Source organism: Zootoca vivipara, chromosome 12, assembly GCF_965207765.1.
Source record: "Zootoca vivipara chromosome 12, rZooViv2.hap1.1, whole genome shotgun sequence".
In the NCBI taxonomy this organism is placed as follows: domain Eukaryota; kingdom Metazoa; phylum Chordata; class Lepidosauria; order Squamata; family Lacertidae; genus Zootoca; species Zootoca vivipara.
The window spans coordinates 18335315-18350359 of NC_142595.1; the positions used below are offsets into that span (position 1 = coordinate 18335315).

General features: G+C 47.5%; 1 protein-coding gene across 2 annotated transcripts in view; it reads left to right on the forward strand.

Annotated features, from left to right (window-relative positions):
- Nucleotides 1–15045, forward strand: part of PPP1R9B (protein phosphatase 1 regulatory subunit 9B) — a 77484-nt gene that overhangs the window by 24554 nt on the left and 37885 nt on the right. The gene's annotated exons all lie outside the window — the stretch shown is intronic.

Here is a 15045-nt window from a genome sequence, read left to right on the forward strand (position 1 = left end):
GGATTCCGACTTACAATTTTTTTCGAATTACGAATGTGCATTCGGAACGCATTAAATTTGTAAGTAGAGGTACCACTGTATATATTTCTCTGCATGCAAAGACAGGCTCAGGCAGATTGAGCGGATGAGAGCAATAGCGGATCCAACAGCCAAGAAGGCATCTTCTTCACAAGTTGTAGGAGGACGTGAGGGGCAGATGGAGCTCGTCAACCTGGGAAGGGAGCCCATCTAGGAGAAGGAAAACTCTGATCCTAAACCTCTGCTGCCTTGCGGAATATCTTCAGGAGAAGAAAGGGCTATGGCATAAACCTAAATAATGCGTTCAGAAATGCATCTACTAAGTCAGGGGTCAGCAAACATTTTCAGCAGGGGGCCAGTCCATTGTCCCTCAGACCTTGTGGGGGGCCAGACTATATATTTTTTTGGGGGGGGGGAATGATGCAAGAGCACCACGAGCCCCGGTGGCTGCTTACCTGTGTCTTGCGAGCGGCAGGGGCTAGTGGCAGCAGTGGAGGGACGATGAGCGGTGCGTGAAAGGGCTCCAGAGAGCGGCTGCTTAAAATGGCGGCCACTCGAGTGCTGCTGCTGCTGGCACCAACAAAGCCCAGCCCCCTTCCTCCTCTAGTCAGGGCAGGGAGAAGCCAGGAGGGAGGGAGGGAGGAGGCGCCGCCACCGCCACCGTGTGAGGGAGAGGGAGGGAGAGGGAAAGAATGTGCACGCTGGTGATCCACATGGCAATTCTTGGACTGTTCGCAGGCTGGATCAAGAAGGCAATTAGGCCTGATCCGGCCCACAGGCCTTAGTTTGCTGACCCATGTACTAAGTAAAGTGTGCCTAGAAATGAATCTGCTAGTAAAAATAACAAAGATGCATTGCATAGTAGGGTATAAACTGCTCCTAGAAATGCATATATTAGGCAAATCTGTCTCTTAGGAGAAATTTGCAATAAAATACAGTACACTGACGTGTCTTCATGAAGACTTTAAAGTGCAGTATTTTAGTGCAAATTTTGGTTTTTTAACAATTGCAAACTGATGTCAGAATGTGGAGAAGAAAGGGCAGGAAAAGGGAGAAACTGAGATGGATGAATCCGTCTGTTCCTTGCAGAAGGTAGATCTCCAGGTAGTTTGCAGTAGATGTCCGCGGGTTTCTCCAGCTGTTTAACAATAGCAACAACAAGCCAACTTTCCCCACCTAAATTAGGCTACTTGAAATGAAGAAAGCTTACCAAGAACAGACTTCCGTGTAAAAGGACGGAGAACTCTTTTTTCAGTTCTGCAAACAGATTACTCGGCTCAACAGGTGCTCAGAGGTGCCCTGTTCTTTAATTCCATGCATTTTGCAGCCAACTGCAGAGGCACCACTAATGAATGGCATTCAGGGGCGCTGACTTGAGCCTCAGGTTATGGGTGCCCAATGGCGCCCGTGATGTAACGTGATGTCATGACGTCACATTGCGTCGGTGGCACAGCGGTGCTTCCGAGGCCTCGTAGGGTCTCATGAGACCTCCGGCGCAACTTCCTGTTTCTACCGGAAATCGCGTTTGGAGGCCTGGCAGGGCCTCTGACGTCACCTGGGAGGTCGGAGCCCTGACCCAACTTCCAGTAGAAATCAGAAGTCGCATCGGAACCCCACATTGTGGGTGCTAAGCACCCACAGTTTTTTTTTGGTGTGTGGGTGTCCCGGTTCTTGTTTTGCCATCTCAGTGCCGTTGGGTAGGAATCCTGGTCTGAATTCCTGAAGATGTCCTGGCCTCGGTTAGCTCGCAGGCGTGACTTCCACCATATGTGTGCCTGGTGAGTCACGACACTGCTTGGCAGGTTGGCACGCTCCTTCCCAGGGCTTGGCAGCTTGTGAGTGGGCAGTTTTTTTGGTACAGCTCTGCTCGGTTCTCCGTTGTTCCAGGGAAAAGCGAGAGGAGTCAGCTGCCAGGATGGGGGTGGAGGACAAGAGATGGAGCGCGAGGCCATCCCAGATGGCTTCAACTCGGAGTGACCGGATGCAGCAAAGACCAGGCCGCTTCCGCCCCAAGGGAGTTTGGAGACATCTGGCTACTTTCGCTTCCACCTTTGAGGTGTCGAGATTTCACCCGAGGCCTGTCATGGGCCATGGCCACCACTTTGGATAGCTTTAAAAGAGGATCAGACAGATTTACAGAGAATTAGGCAACAACAACAACAACAACAACAACAACAACAACAACAACAACAACAACAACAACTTTATTATTTATATTCCGCCCATCGAGCTGGGTTTCCTCAGCCACTACGGCTACTAAGAATCTCAAAGGATCTACGTTGGGTCCCAGTACATTTCCATGCACAATTCAAAGTATATTCTGCCTCCACAGTTTGAATGCCAGGGAGTGTTCAGATTCTGCTTGCAGGCTCCCCACAGGCCACCGTGAGAACAGATTGATAGACTAGATGGGCCTTGGTCTGATCCAGCGCTCTCTTCTTATGTTCATGTCTTTAGATAGCCAGAGTTGAATTGTCAGCCCATCTGTTCTTATACTTTTTGTCATTGGCTCTGCAAGCTCCTTGTCCAATTCTCTCTGTTCATAGTACAGTCGTACCTTGGAAGTCGTACGGAATCCGTTCCAGAAGTCTGTTTGACTTCCAAAACGTTCGGGAACCAAGGCTCGGCTTCTGATTGGCTGCAGGAAGCTCCTGCAGCCAAGCGGAAGCCACGGAAGCCCCAGCGGACGTTCAGGTTCCAAAGAACATTCGCAAACCAGAACAGTCACTTCCAGGTTTGCGGTGTTCAGGAGCCAAAATGTTAATCTTGCAAGGCATTAGACTTCCAAGGTACGACTGTACGCCATCGTGGGGATTTTCGCGGGATAAAATGCAGAAGGGAGGGGCTGGTTTGTGGAGGGTAAGATTTATCCTTTCATTTATTTTTAATTAACAAGATTTAAAAAGGTAAAGGGGTCCCTGACCATCAGGTCCAGTCATGTCCAACTCTGGGGTTGCAGCGCTCATCTCACTCTATAGGCCGAGGGAGCCGGTGTTTGTCCGCAGACAGCTTCCGGATAATGTGGCCAGCATGACAAAGCTGCTTCTGGCGAACCAGAGCAGCGCATGGAAACGCCGTTTACCTTCCCGCCGGAGCGGTCCCTATTTATCTACTTGCACTTTGATGTGCTTTCGAACTGCTAGGTGGGCAGGAGCTGGGACCGAGCAACATGAGCTCACCCCGTTGCAGGGATACGGACCACCGACCTTCTGATCAGCAAGCCCTAGACTCTGTGGTTTAACCCACAGCGCCACCTGGGTCCCTAACAAGATTTATATACTGCTTAATCAGCCAGAACCTCTTAAGCAGGGCACATGACATTTTAAACATCCATTAAAACGTACCGATAAAATCGAAAGTTGCGCAAAATTTGAAATGTGAAACCAGGAGTTTTAAATAAAATATACACAATAAAATGACATGTTAAAATTATGTATTAACATTATATTTCTGGGTAAAGGTAAAGGGACCCCTGACCACCAGGTCCAGTCGCGGATGACTCTGGGGTTGCGGCACTCATCTTGCTTTACTGGCCGAGGGAGCCGGCAACGGCGTACAGCTTCCAGGTCATGTGGCCAGCATGACTAAGCCGCTTCTGGTGAACCAGAGCAGTGCACGGAAACGGCGTTTACCTTCCCGCCGGAGTGGTACCTATTTATCTACTTGCACTTTGACGTGCTTTTGAACTGCTAGGTTGGGCAGGAGCAGGGACAGAACAACGGGAGCTCACCCCGTCGCGGAGATTCGAACCGCCAACCTTCTGATCGGCAAGCCCTAGGCTCTGTGGTTTAACCCACAGCGCCACCCGCGCTGGGTAGCCTTGCCTAAACAAAGAAGTTTTTTTAGCAGGTGCTGAAAACAGGTGCTGAAAACAACACAGCAAAGGAAGCTGCCTAGTGTTAATTTGCAGGGACTGTGCCAGAGAGGGGAGGGGGGGCAGCTTCTAAATCTTTGTGTCTATAATCCTAACCAGTCTGTTTCTGCAAGATTCTCGGGCTTTGGGGTACCTCCTTGGCAAGGGAAGGTCCATAATTATGGAGCAAGCCGTCTTTTCACAGCGAGTGTGAAAATCCATCCATATCATGACTATGCAGAGCACATGAAAGCCGAAAGTAGCTTTCTGCAAGTGATGTCCAATTGCTTGGTCTGGTCTGGGTTCCTGCTTCGCCAGACACTTACTTCCTTGCTATGTCTAGGGGGCTGAGCTATGCAATAAATGTTAAGAACTCCATAATTGCCTCGCTGGATTACCACCAGATCCATCTCGCTCAGCATTCAGTTTCCAATAGCAACCAGCCTCTGGGATGCTTCCAAGCAAGGCGCAAAGGAGGTCGCCACCTTCAAGTTGCTGCTTCGGCCTGGTGCCTGGTCCTCAGAGGTAGATTACCTCTGAATGCAGAGGCTTCATTTGTCCCTCGAGGGCAATAGCCATTAATGTACCTGTGCTCCGTGACTTGAACTGGTGCTATGTCCGTTTAAGAGCTTCACACTGCTTGTGTGAGCAGTCGAATCCCTGTGACGGGGTGAGCTCCCATTGCTCTGTCCCAGCTCCTGCCAACCTAGCAGTTCAAAAGCACGCCAGTGCAAGTAGATAAATAGGTACCCCTGCGGCGGGGAGGTAAACGGCGTTTCCGTGCGCTCTGGTTTCCATCACGGTGTTCCATTGTGAAATGGTTTAGTCATGCTGGCCGCATGACACGGAAAGCTTTCTGTGGACAAACGCCGGCTCCCTCGGCCTGAAAGGGAGAGGAGCACCACAACCCCATAGTCGCCTTTGACTGGACTTAACCATCCAGGGGTCCTTTAGCTTTTTACCTTTACAAGGAAGGACCGGACTCAGTAAAGCAGATCACATTATGCGGCAACAGAGCAGGGGTGAGTGTTTTAGCCAGGCTGAAATGTGTCCCTGAACTCTGAGAATGCTTCTTGCTTGCCTGGGTGAAGGATTGTGTGTTTGTTTGTGTGTGAAGAAATCAGCCTATGAGACAAAGGCAAAATTCACATGGTATGTGGCTCCTGGGAGGCTGATCAGCGGGGAATGTTGCCCTCCGGCTCCTCCGACCCTGGCAAAGAACAAAGAAACAAGACACAGACCTGCCCCGTTCACAGAAGTGTCCATACTGCATCATTTCTCTTTTCATCCGTTGCACAACTTCATGTGAGCAGGCAGCATATATATGAGCTGGCAAACACGCAGAGAATGCGCAGGTCAGCCCTAAACGTTGCCATGGTGATTTCCCACGATGCCCTGCACAATGCACAAGGGCATTGTGGGATATATATATATTCATTTTATTGGTTTTACAAATACAAAGTACAAATAAACACAAATTAGTAAAAACCTATCTGTATAAAGAGATTCTCTGAATCTCAAGACTTCCCCCATCCCTTCCTTGGAGTCTTATTTTAAGCATCTGCAACTGCATATTCATACATACTCCAATTTTTTATATCAAACCATATTATCTATAGTATTCTTTTCACTATAAGTGAGTCAAAATCCTGCTCTTGTTTCCATCTGCTTACAGTGGTCTCCTAGGTAACTTATAATTTCCCCCCATTCTTTTCTAAAGTTTTCTCCTCTTGGTTTCTGAGTTTTCCAGTCAGCTTTGCTATTTCAGCATAGTCCATCAGCTCGGCCAATAACGCGAGATGAGTGCCGCAACCCCAGAGTCAGTCACAACTGGCCCTAATGGTCAGGGGTCCCTTTACCTTTTACCTTAAGGTAGAAGGGTGGCCATTGCACTGTGTCCCTCAGATCTGGGGCTGAGCCCGTGATGGTTCCTTTGCTGGACCCATCCACCTTCATCCGAGTCTATAAAGCAGAGAATCGACAAATGCCCTTTCATGTGGCAGCCGCCAGCAAAGCTTCAACAGGGTTCTCCCTGACCCACCTCAGCTCATGGTGGGAAACCAGTGTTGCGCATCTGCCAGCAACGTGCCGTAGCCGAGGCCAGCACTTTGCTGCTTGAGGCAACAGACAAGGCAAGAAGTTGAGATGAGGGATGCCAATATCTTTGGGTTAGGGGACCCATTCGGAATTTTTAGGAAAGTGCCCTGGGCACCAGCCACAAAAATAGCGGTTGTGGGGATATGGCGTAACAGAAAATGGCTGTCGTGAGGGCATGGAATAACGCAAGATGCCACCTCTGAAAGAGCAGAAAAGAGACCTACATGCACACAGGGCCAGATTTAGGTTTGATGAGGCCCTAAGCTACAGAAGGTAACGAGGCCTTTTATATGTCCTTTGTCAACAACAAATTGTCCCTGTTTTTTTGTGTTGAATATATGCTATACAGTGGTACCTTGGTTTACAAACACAATTGGTTCCAGAAGTCTGTATTTAACCTGAAGTGTACATAACCTGAAGCGAACTTTCCCATTGAAAATAATGGAAAGTGGATTAATCTGTTCCAGACAGGTCCGCGGAGTACTCAACCTGAAGCGTACATGACCCGAAGTATGAGTGTAATTGGTTCCGGAAGTCTTTACTTAACCTGAAGCGAACTTTCCCATTGAAAGTAATGGGAAGTGGATCAATCCGTTCCAGACAGGTCTGCGGAGTACTTAAACTGAAAATACTCAAACCGAGGCGTACTTAAACCGAGGTATGACAGTATGGCAGTGTATGGACCTAATAGGTATCTAAAGCCATTTGCACATAACAAAATATGTATTTTTCAAAGTAATTGTTGAACTGAAATACAATTAAGGAGAAGTATATTACATAATAGGGGAATTGGTTTTGGAACAGACTTCTGGAACGGATTAAGTTTGAGAACCAAGTTACCACCGTACAGTATATAGAAATGAGCAAACCAGTGATATTTTAGGGAGCAGGCTAGCAGGTGGGGCCCATGACTTACATCATAGGAGCCTACAAAACACAGAACACTGTTGCTGTATGTAGGTTTCATTTGATTTGATTTTTATCTTATATTTTGGAAATGTACATCCATGTCCCCCCCCCTTTTAAATTTGTTTGTGGCCCCTGAGAGAATGGGGCCCTAAGCTATAGCTTGTTTAAAGGTAAAGGGGCCCCTGACCATCAGGTCCAGTCGTGTCCGACTCTGGGGTTGCGGCGCTCATCTCGCTCTATAGGCCGAGGGAGCCAGCGTTTGTCCGCAGACAGCTTCCGGGTCATGTGGCCAGCATGACAAAGCTGCTTCGGGTGAACCAGAGTAGCGCACGGAAACGTCGTTTACCTTCCCGCCGGAGCGGTCCCTATTTATCTACTTGCACTTTGATGTGCTTTCGAACTGCTAGGTGGGCAGGAGCTGGGACCGAGCAACGGGAGCTCACCCCGTTGCAGGGATTCGAACCGCCGACCTTCTGATCAGCAAGCCCTAGACTTCTGTGGTTTAACCCACAGCGCCGCTTCTACGTAAATCTGGCACTGCATGTGCCTCGTACATTAGCCGTACATGTTGTGTTTGGAACAGATGAGAGGGTGGGCAGCAAATCCTGGCATGCAGTGAAGGTTGGGCATGTTTAAGAGGATGTGTTCAGTGTAGGAGAGTCCAAGTCAGTGCTAACACGAATTGAACAGCAAGAGCCAACAATCTCTCATGCATTGTGGATTTTGGAGGGGATATTTACTGAAACCTGTTGTGGGCACAGCAAGGATATACTTGTGGGTGCCGTATGGTTGAGCACTTGAGCAGAGAAGGTGGTGCTGCATCAGGCATTCCCTCAGACTGTATAAAGAGATGGCTCGCGTAAGTGAGCCCAGCCATGTATTATTAGAGAATGAAATGGTGAAATAAAGGCCACGATTACCCATTCTGACGAGACAGGTAATTCCTTCCAGACCAAGTACGTATAGGCAAGAGTGCCCTTGACATGGGCGTGGAGAGGAAAATGACAGTCTAGAACAGGGGTCAGCAAACTTTTTCAGCCGGGGGCCGGTCCACTGTCCCTCAGACCTTGTGGGGGGCCGGACTATATTTTGAAAAAAAATATGAACGAATTCCTATGCCCCACAAATAAAAGAGATGCATTTTAAATAAAAGTAAACATTCTGCTCCTGTAAAAACACCAGGCAGGCCCCACAAATAACCCAGAGGTGCATTTTAAATAAAAGGACACATTCTACTCATGGAAAAACATGCTGATTCCCGGACCGTCCGTGGGACGGATTTAGAAGGCGATTTGGCCGCATCCGGCCCCCGGGCCTTAGTTTGGGAAACCCCTGGTCTAGAAGGATGATAAAGGAAAATTCATAGTTTCCTAAGGAAAAATAGATTTTTACTCTTCTTATTCTTAATATTTTATTAGAATAATTTCATTTACGAAAAGGTAGAGTGAGAAAAAAAAGAAAGGAAAGAGTGAGAGTAAGAGTGAAAAAAAGAAAAAATACTGTTGTGCAATAATATACAGATGTGTATATTCTTATTAGCCAAATACACACATAATTGTCAATAAACTAATATATTCTGCATACAGTAACTTCATTCCAGATACCATTGTATTTATCCAAGCTGTCCGTTCATATGCTGCCAAAGTTGTTGTATCGTCAAACAATTGGTTACAGGGAACCGTATCTTTATTCTTCCAATTAGGGCGCGTAGAATCCGTTTTCCCTCTCCTGCTGTCAATTTCCGTACAATGGGTACAGTTCAAAAATAGGAAATCTAGGGGGAAATTCCATGAATGCACCTAAACCAGTGGCGCTCACTCTCCCAGCTGCATTTTAATCCCCTGACAGGTCTATTTTGAGTAATAATTTTCTGAGCCCAAAGAATCTGCTGAGGGTTTCAGTAAACCCTGAGAGGAAGGGGGTGGGGAGGAGAATGGGATTCATATTTATTCCAAACTTCCATTCTCTTCCCACACACGAGCTCAGAAAGCATGTGTTTTCCTCCCATTTTGTATTCCCCATTTCTTTGCATCCTTAGATGGGGAGCCCCACTCCCCATCCTCAACCAGGCATCGCAGGTGGTGGGTACAAAGGCAAGGCAAGGGCAAGCTGAATGGCTACCCTGGCAGCTTAATTAATGCCGCCGTGGGTTTTGGCAGTGGGGTGTTGTCGTGCTTTCCGTCTCTGGCTGTGACAGCCTTTGCGGCTTTGATTACAGGATAGAGCGAGCCTGAGAGGCGGGAAAGGATTGGGGGCGGAAGAGGATGGAATTTGCAGAGGGGCGGGGATGAATCTCCCAAGTGGGGAAGGGTACGGAAAGGGATGGCAGCTAATTCGGGATCTGCAGAGGGCTCAAAGCGTGTGTTTGGCGGGGTAGGAGGGGAGACATGAACTGTCAGGGTTGTTATGACTACTCCTGAGTAACGACCTTCCACATGCTTGTCTTTCAAAGGTCTTTATTAGTGCACATTATTTACAGTGTAGCGAGCTGCTGGTTTCATGTCTCCTTATTCCGAATCAGAATCCGGCACTGCCCCCTTTCGCGATTTTGACCAACATAAAAGCCTCGGGACAGTGAATCTCCTCCTCCCTTTTCTCCTCCTTCTCAATACCGGTGTCAGGGGGAAGGGTCTACGGTCTGCCCTATTCCTGTCCACTCTTCCCGCCTCTCTCTCTTCCTGCCTGTGGAGCAGGGGCTCTCCAGTGCTGCCAGAGCCCTGGCACTCCTTCTCCATTTCCTGACTCACCCCTTCAGGCCCCTTGCTCTCATGACTGCTTGGAGACGGGCTGCTTCTGATGAGGGGGGGGGGTTCTCTGTAATCCCTCCCCCTTACATGAACTTTCCAAAGTCAAGGGAAAAGAGTGAGAAAGCTAAAGGGAAAGAATTTGTCCTTTGATCTAGGCATAGCTGCCAAGTTATCCCTTTTTAAAAGGGATTTTCCCTTATGCTGAATAGGCTTCCTCACGAGAAAAGGGAAAACTTGGCAGCTATGGATCTAGGAAAGGAAGGCCGGAAAGGGTGAACAAATGTAGGAGAGGTTTTGGGCCAGCCCTGCCATTAGGCAGAGTGAAGCTGCTGCCTCAGGTGGTGCAATATTGGGGGTTGGGGAGAAGCAATAAGGCGTTGGAGGAAAGAGCTGTGTTGTGCCAGTCGGCTTGCCCTTCATCTCCTAAGCTAGTGAAGGGTGCTGTCTTGTCACCAGTGTCAAAGTAACGTTCAAGTCAATTGCCCTATGTTCAGCCTGGGTTCTGTATGTGGATCAGGGAGAAGTTGGTCTTGTGCTTTGCCTTAGGCAGCGAAATGCCTTGGGCTGGACCCAAGAGAGAACATTTAAGGAAAAAGGGGGAATGAGGACTATTCACTTAACAGCAAAGATTGAGGTCCTGGTTCCTACTGTCATCCCTCCACATGCTCATTTACTGTATCTCCTTCTTGCAATGCCTAGAGAGGTTTACTGGTTTGTTTGGCCAGTGGGTACATTTGAAATTTCGAGGCAGTTCCGTGGGCACCATTCAAAAAATGGCTGACGTGGGGGATGCGGCATAACATAAAATGGCCGCCTCATGTAAAAGAGCAGAAAAAGAGACAGGAAGATAAGATGCTGTTGTTGTTGTTATTATTTAAATTTGTATACTGCCCTATACCCGCAGGTCTCGGGGCAGTTCACAGGATAGAATTACAATGTAAAAAGACAAAACACATAATCAAAATAGAAACAACCCAATAGCCCTCCCACCCTCTTTAAAAGGGCATTAGATGATAATGTTGCATGTACTGTATGCCTTTCCCCTCAACAGAAAAAGGCACCCACATGCTCATTGCGTCTCTCTGTTCAGAACAGAAGGTCAAGTGGACATGTTGAGCAAGGCATGTTAAATATAGGAGATGCCAACTGGAAAGAGCAAGCAGTCTCATGCCTGGGGGGTGAAGGGTGAAGTGTAGGTGGGTTCCCTCAAGACAAGACATAGTGATAACAGCAAGAACCTTTATTGAACTAACAGAAGCGAACAACAGGGGCAAACAACTGCTTATACAGTGGTACCTCGGTTTATGAACACAATTGGTTCCGGAAGTCTGTTCATAAACTGAAGTGTTCATAAACTGAAGCGAACTTTCCCATTGAAAGTAATGGAAAGTGGATTAATCCGTTCCAGACGGGTCCGCGGAGTACTCAACCTGAAGCGTACTTAACCCGAAGCATGGGTGTAATTGGTTCCGGAAGTCTGTTCATAAACTGAAGCATTCATAAACTGAAGCGAACTTTCCCATTGAAAGTAATGGAAAGTGGATTAATCCGTTACAGACGGGTCCGTGGCATTCGTAAACCGAAAATTCATAGACCGAGGTGTTCATAAACCGAGGTTACACTGTACACATTTCTGAAGACCTGGGCCACTCCCACTCCCAACGTGGTTGGCTGTCTAAACTTCCAAGCTGCGAATCATAACTCAGAGTTTCAGGGCCAATGGCAGAGGCCCAAATCCTGAAATGTTCTGTGATTGGATATCATGTATCAAATCAGAACACAGGGGCTCTGAATACTTAGTCCAGACTCAAGCTCAGGCAAACACAGACCCCACTGAATACATAACTGGGGATTTCCGAGAGGATATTCTTTGGAGCACTTTCACGAGCTGCAGTAGAGGTACTGAAAGGCACATTGGTGCCCGCAGGCACTGGGCTGGCGACCCGTGGCTTACACAGAATGGTCTAAATACCGTACCAGCTGGGGTATTCATTCACTCACTCTGTGTTTGTAAATTGTGCAGTGAAACAACAAACCTGGGCCATGGAAACAAGTCTCGGTTGTAGTCATCCAGAGGGGTTGATTGGGGTGACCTCCCTGCATCTGTGCTCTGATGCCAACTGTTTGCGATGTTGGCAACTCACATCAAGACGAGCACAGAGGTGATGCCATCAGTTAATTTCGCGCTGTAATTACAGGTGGATGCGAGGTGGCAAAACAAGAGGAGAGACATCACTTATTCATGATTACAGGAGCCCTTTTGGTAACTAAAGTCTTGCCCGTTTGGAGGGCAAAGGAGCCCTGCGACAAACCAGGGTCTGCCACTCAAGAGTGAAACCATGGGTGCCCGCGGGGGTGATGAGCCATAATCCCTGGGTTCCCTGTTTGCAAGCCTCTTGCCTTCTACAACCAGAGAAATGAGGCAAAATGGTGTCAACCCTAATTCTGCTCATTCATTCGGCGAGAAACTAGCCTGCCCCAGCCTTTCAATGTTTTTAACCAATAAATGAAGTAATTTAGGAAAGTGGATCTAGCCAATAGAACAAAGAGAAGGGAACTAGAATGATACTCCTGTCATCTGGAGAAGAAACTTCTTGGTTCATTTTTAAGCCTTTAATTATGGTCCTTGGTAGAGAAGTGATTGCTGCGCCATATAAAACAATTTAGATGTCCAAAGTAAGGTTGTGTGTCTACCTAAAAACAAATGTAACAGCAAAGAGAGGAGTTCGCCATTTTCCTACCTCAGCTCAAATTCTAACACTTTGAATTGTGCTCGGAAATGTACTGGGAGCCACTGTAGATCCTTTGGGACCGATGTTATATGGTCCTGGCAGGCACTCACAGACACCAGTCTAGCTGCCACATTCTGGATTAGTTGTAGTTTCCAAGTCACCTTCAAAGGTAGCCCCACGTGGAGTGCATTGCAGCAGTCAAAACGTTGCAAACTGAATTCACCTTGCGTTCAAACAACTAGTCACTTTACCAAATCAGTGTTCCACGTCAAACTGAATTAACACTACTTATCCAATATTGCTCAAAGTAAGGACAAGTTATACATTTTATTTAAGCATATACCAGCACTTTCGCTATGGCAGACCTAGAAGTCAGCTTGCAATAAAAGCAAATATCAATTCTAAAATGATGGGAGTTTGAAAGGTTAAATACTGAACAGATTCATTACAAACTCATCCCAGGGATAAGGACTGTTTCGTGTGAATATGAGAGGATATATAAATGTGGATTCTGACTTAGGAGATAAGAAATGAGAGCCAGGTTTGCCCATATGAGATGGCGGAACAAGGAATCAAGCCCTGTTCATTTGTCGAGGGCCACCAAGAGGCCGTAACAATGAGGCCTTGCTCACTGAGAATGATTTCCGGGTGACCCATCTACTCTAGGAAAGACTTGGCGTAGGATTCCGAATGCTCCTTGCTTTAGCTGTCACTAAGGTCTCCCTCCAAATCCCATCCAAAGTACACCAAAATCAGCTCCCTTCTCCATTGTTCAGTGTCTCGAATTTCCCTTCCTGTGATCTCTTCCTGAATTCCTAAGTTGTGTTTTCCGCGCTGTACATGGAGAAAGAGACTTCCCTTTCTCAGCACAGAACTTGACAAAGGGAAGTGCTTTTCTTAACGCACAATGTATGTGTGTATGTGTGTACATAAGAAGAGAGAAATGAGTATAAGAAGAGTGTTGCTGAATCAGGCCAGTGTCCCATCTAGTCCAGGGACACGGGTGGCGCTGTGGTCTAAACCACTGAGTCTCCTGAGCATGTTGATCAGAAGGTCGGCGGTTTGAATCCCGGTGATGGAGTGAGTTCCCATTGCTCTGTCCCAGCTCCTGCCAGCTTAGCAATTCGAAAGCACGCCAGTGCAAGTAGATAAATAGGTACCGCTGCAGCGGGAAGGTAAACGGCGTTTCCGTGCGCTCTGGCTTCCATCACGGTGTTCCATTGTGCCAGAAGTGGTTTAGTCAGGCTGGCCACATGACCCGGAAAGCTGTCTGTGGACAAACGGCGGCTCCCTCAGCCTGAAAGCAAGATCAGCGTCACAACCCCTTAGTTGCCTTTGACTGGACATCACTGTCCAGGGGTCCTTTACCTTTTTTTACCCATCTAGCCCAATGTCCTGTTCTCACAGTAGCCAACCCGATGCTGGTCTGAGCACGAGAGCAGTCTCCCTTTCTGTGGCCTCTGGCAACTGATATTTGGAAGCTGAAGTGTAGGTGGGTTCCAACGAGGCAAGACACAGTGATAACAGCAAGAACCTTTATTGAATTAACAGAACTAACAACAAGGGCAAAGCAAATGCTTATATACATTTCTGAAGGCCTGGGCCACTCCCACTCCCAGCGTGATTGGCTGTCTAAACTTCCAAGCTGCGAATCATGACTCAGAGTTTCAGGGCCAATGGCAGAGGCCCAAATCCTGAAATGTTCTGTGATTGGATATCATGTATCGAATCAGAACACAGGGGCTCAGAGTCCAGACTCAAGCTGAGGCAAACATAGACCACTGAATACATAACAGAAGCCTCCATTTGTGGAGACAGAGCACAGTCATTGATAGCTTTCTCCTCCACGAATCTGACCAGTCGTCTTTTAAAGCCATCTCAGTTGGTGGCCATCTTGTGGAAGTGAGTTCCACAGTTTATACACGGCATGCAGAAGTACTTTCCTTTCCTTTCCTTTATTCTTTTTAACAAGCAGATAGCTCAGTTGGTAGAGCATGAGGCTCTGAATCTCAGGGCCATGGGTTCGAGCCCCACATTGGACAAAAATATTCCTGCATAGATGACTCTCTGGGGCCCTTCCAATTCTACAATTCTATTATTTGTCCTGACTCTTCCCAAATTTAGTTTCATTGAGTGTCCACTAGTTCTAGTAGTAGTAGTAGTAGTAGTAGTAGTAATATATTATTATTTATACCCTGCCCATCTGACTGGGTTTCCCCAGCCACTCTGGTCGGCTTCCAACAAAAGATTAAAAATACATTAAAACATCAGTCATTTAAAACTTCCCTGAACAGCCTTCAGGTGTCTTCTAAACGTCAGATAGTTGTTTATCTCTTTGACATGTGATGGAAGGGCGTTCCACAGGGCGGGTGCCACTACCGAGAAGGCCTTCTGCCTGGTTCCCTGTAACCTCACTTCTCATAGTGAGGGAACTGCCATAAGGCCCTCGGAGCTGGACCTCAGTGTCTGGGCCGAACGATGGGGATGGAGACGCTCCTTCAGGTATACTGGGCTGAAGCCGTTTAGGGCTTTAAAGGTGTTATGTAAAAGGGAGAAAAACCTTATGTGAAAGGGAGAAAAACACTTTCCTCATGACTTCTGTATCCACTTTTTCACGACAAGCATAATTTTTGCAAACTTCTATGACGTTTGCCTCTTGCTCGCCATTTTCCTAAACCAAAATGCCCCA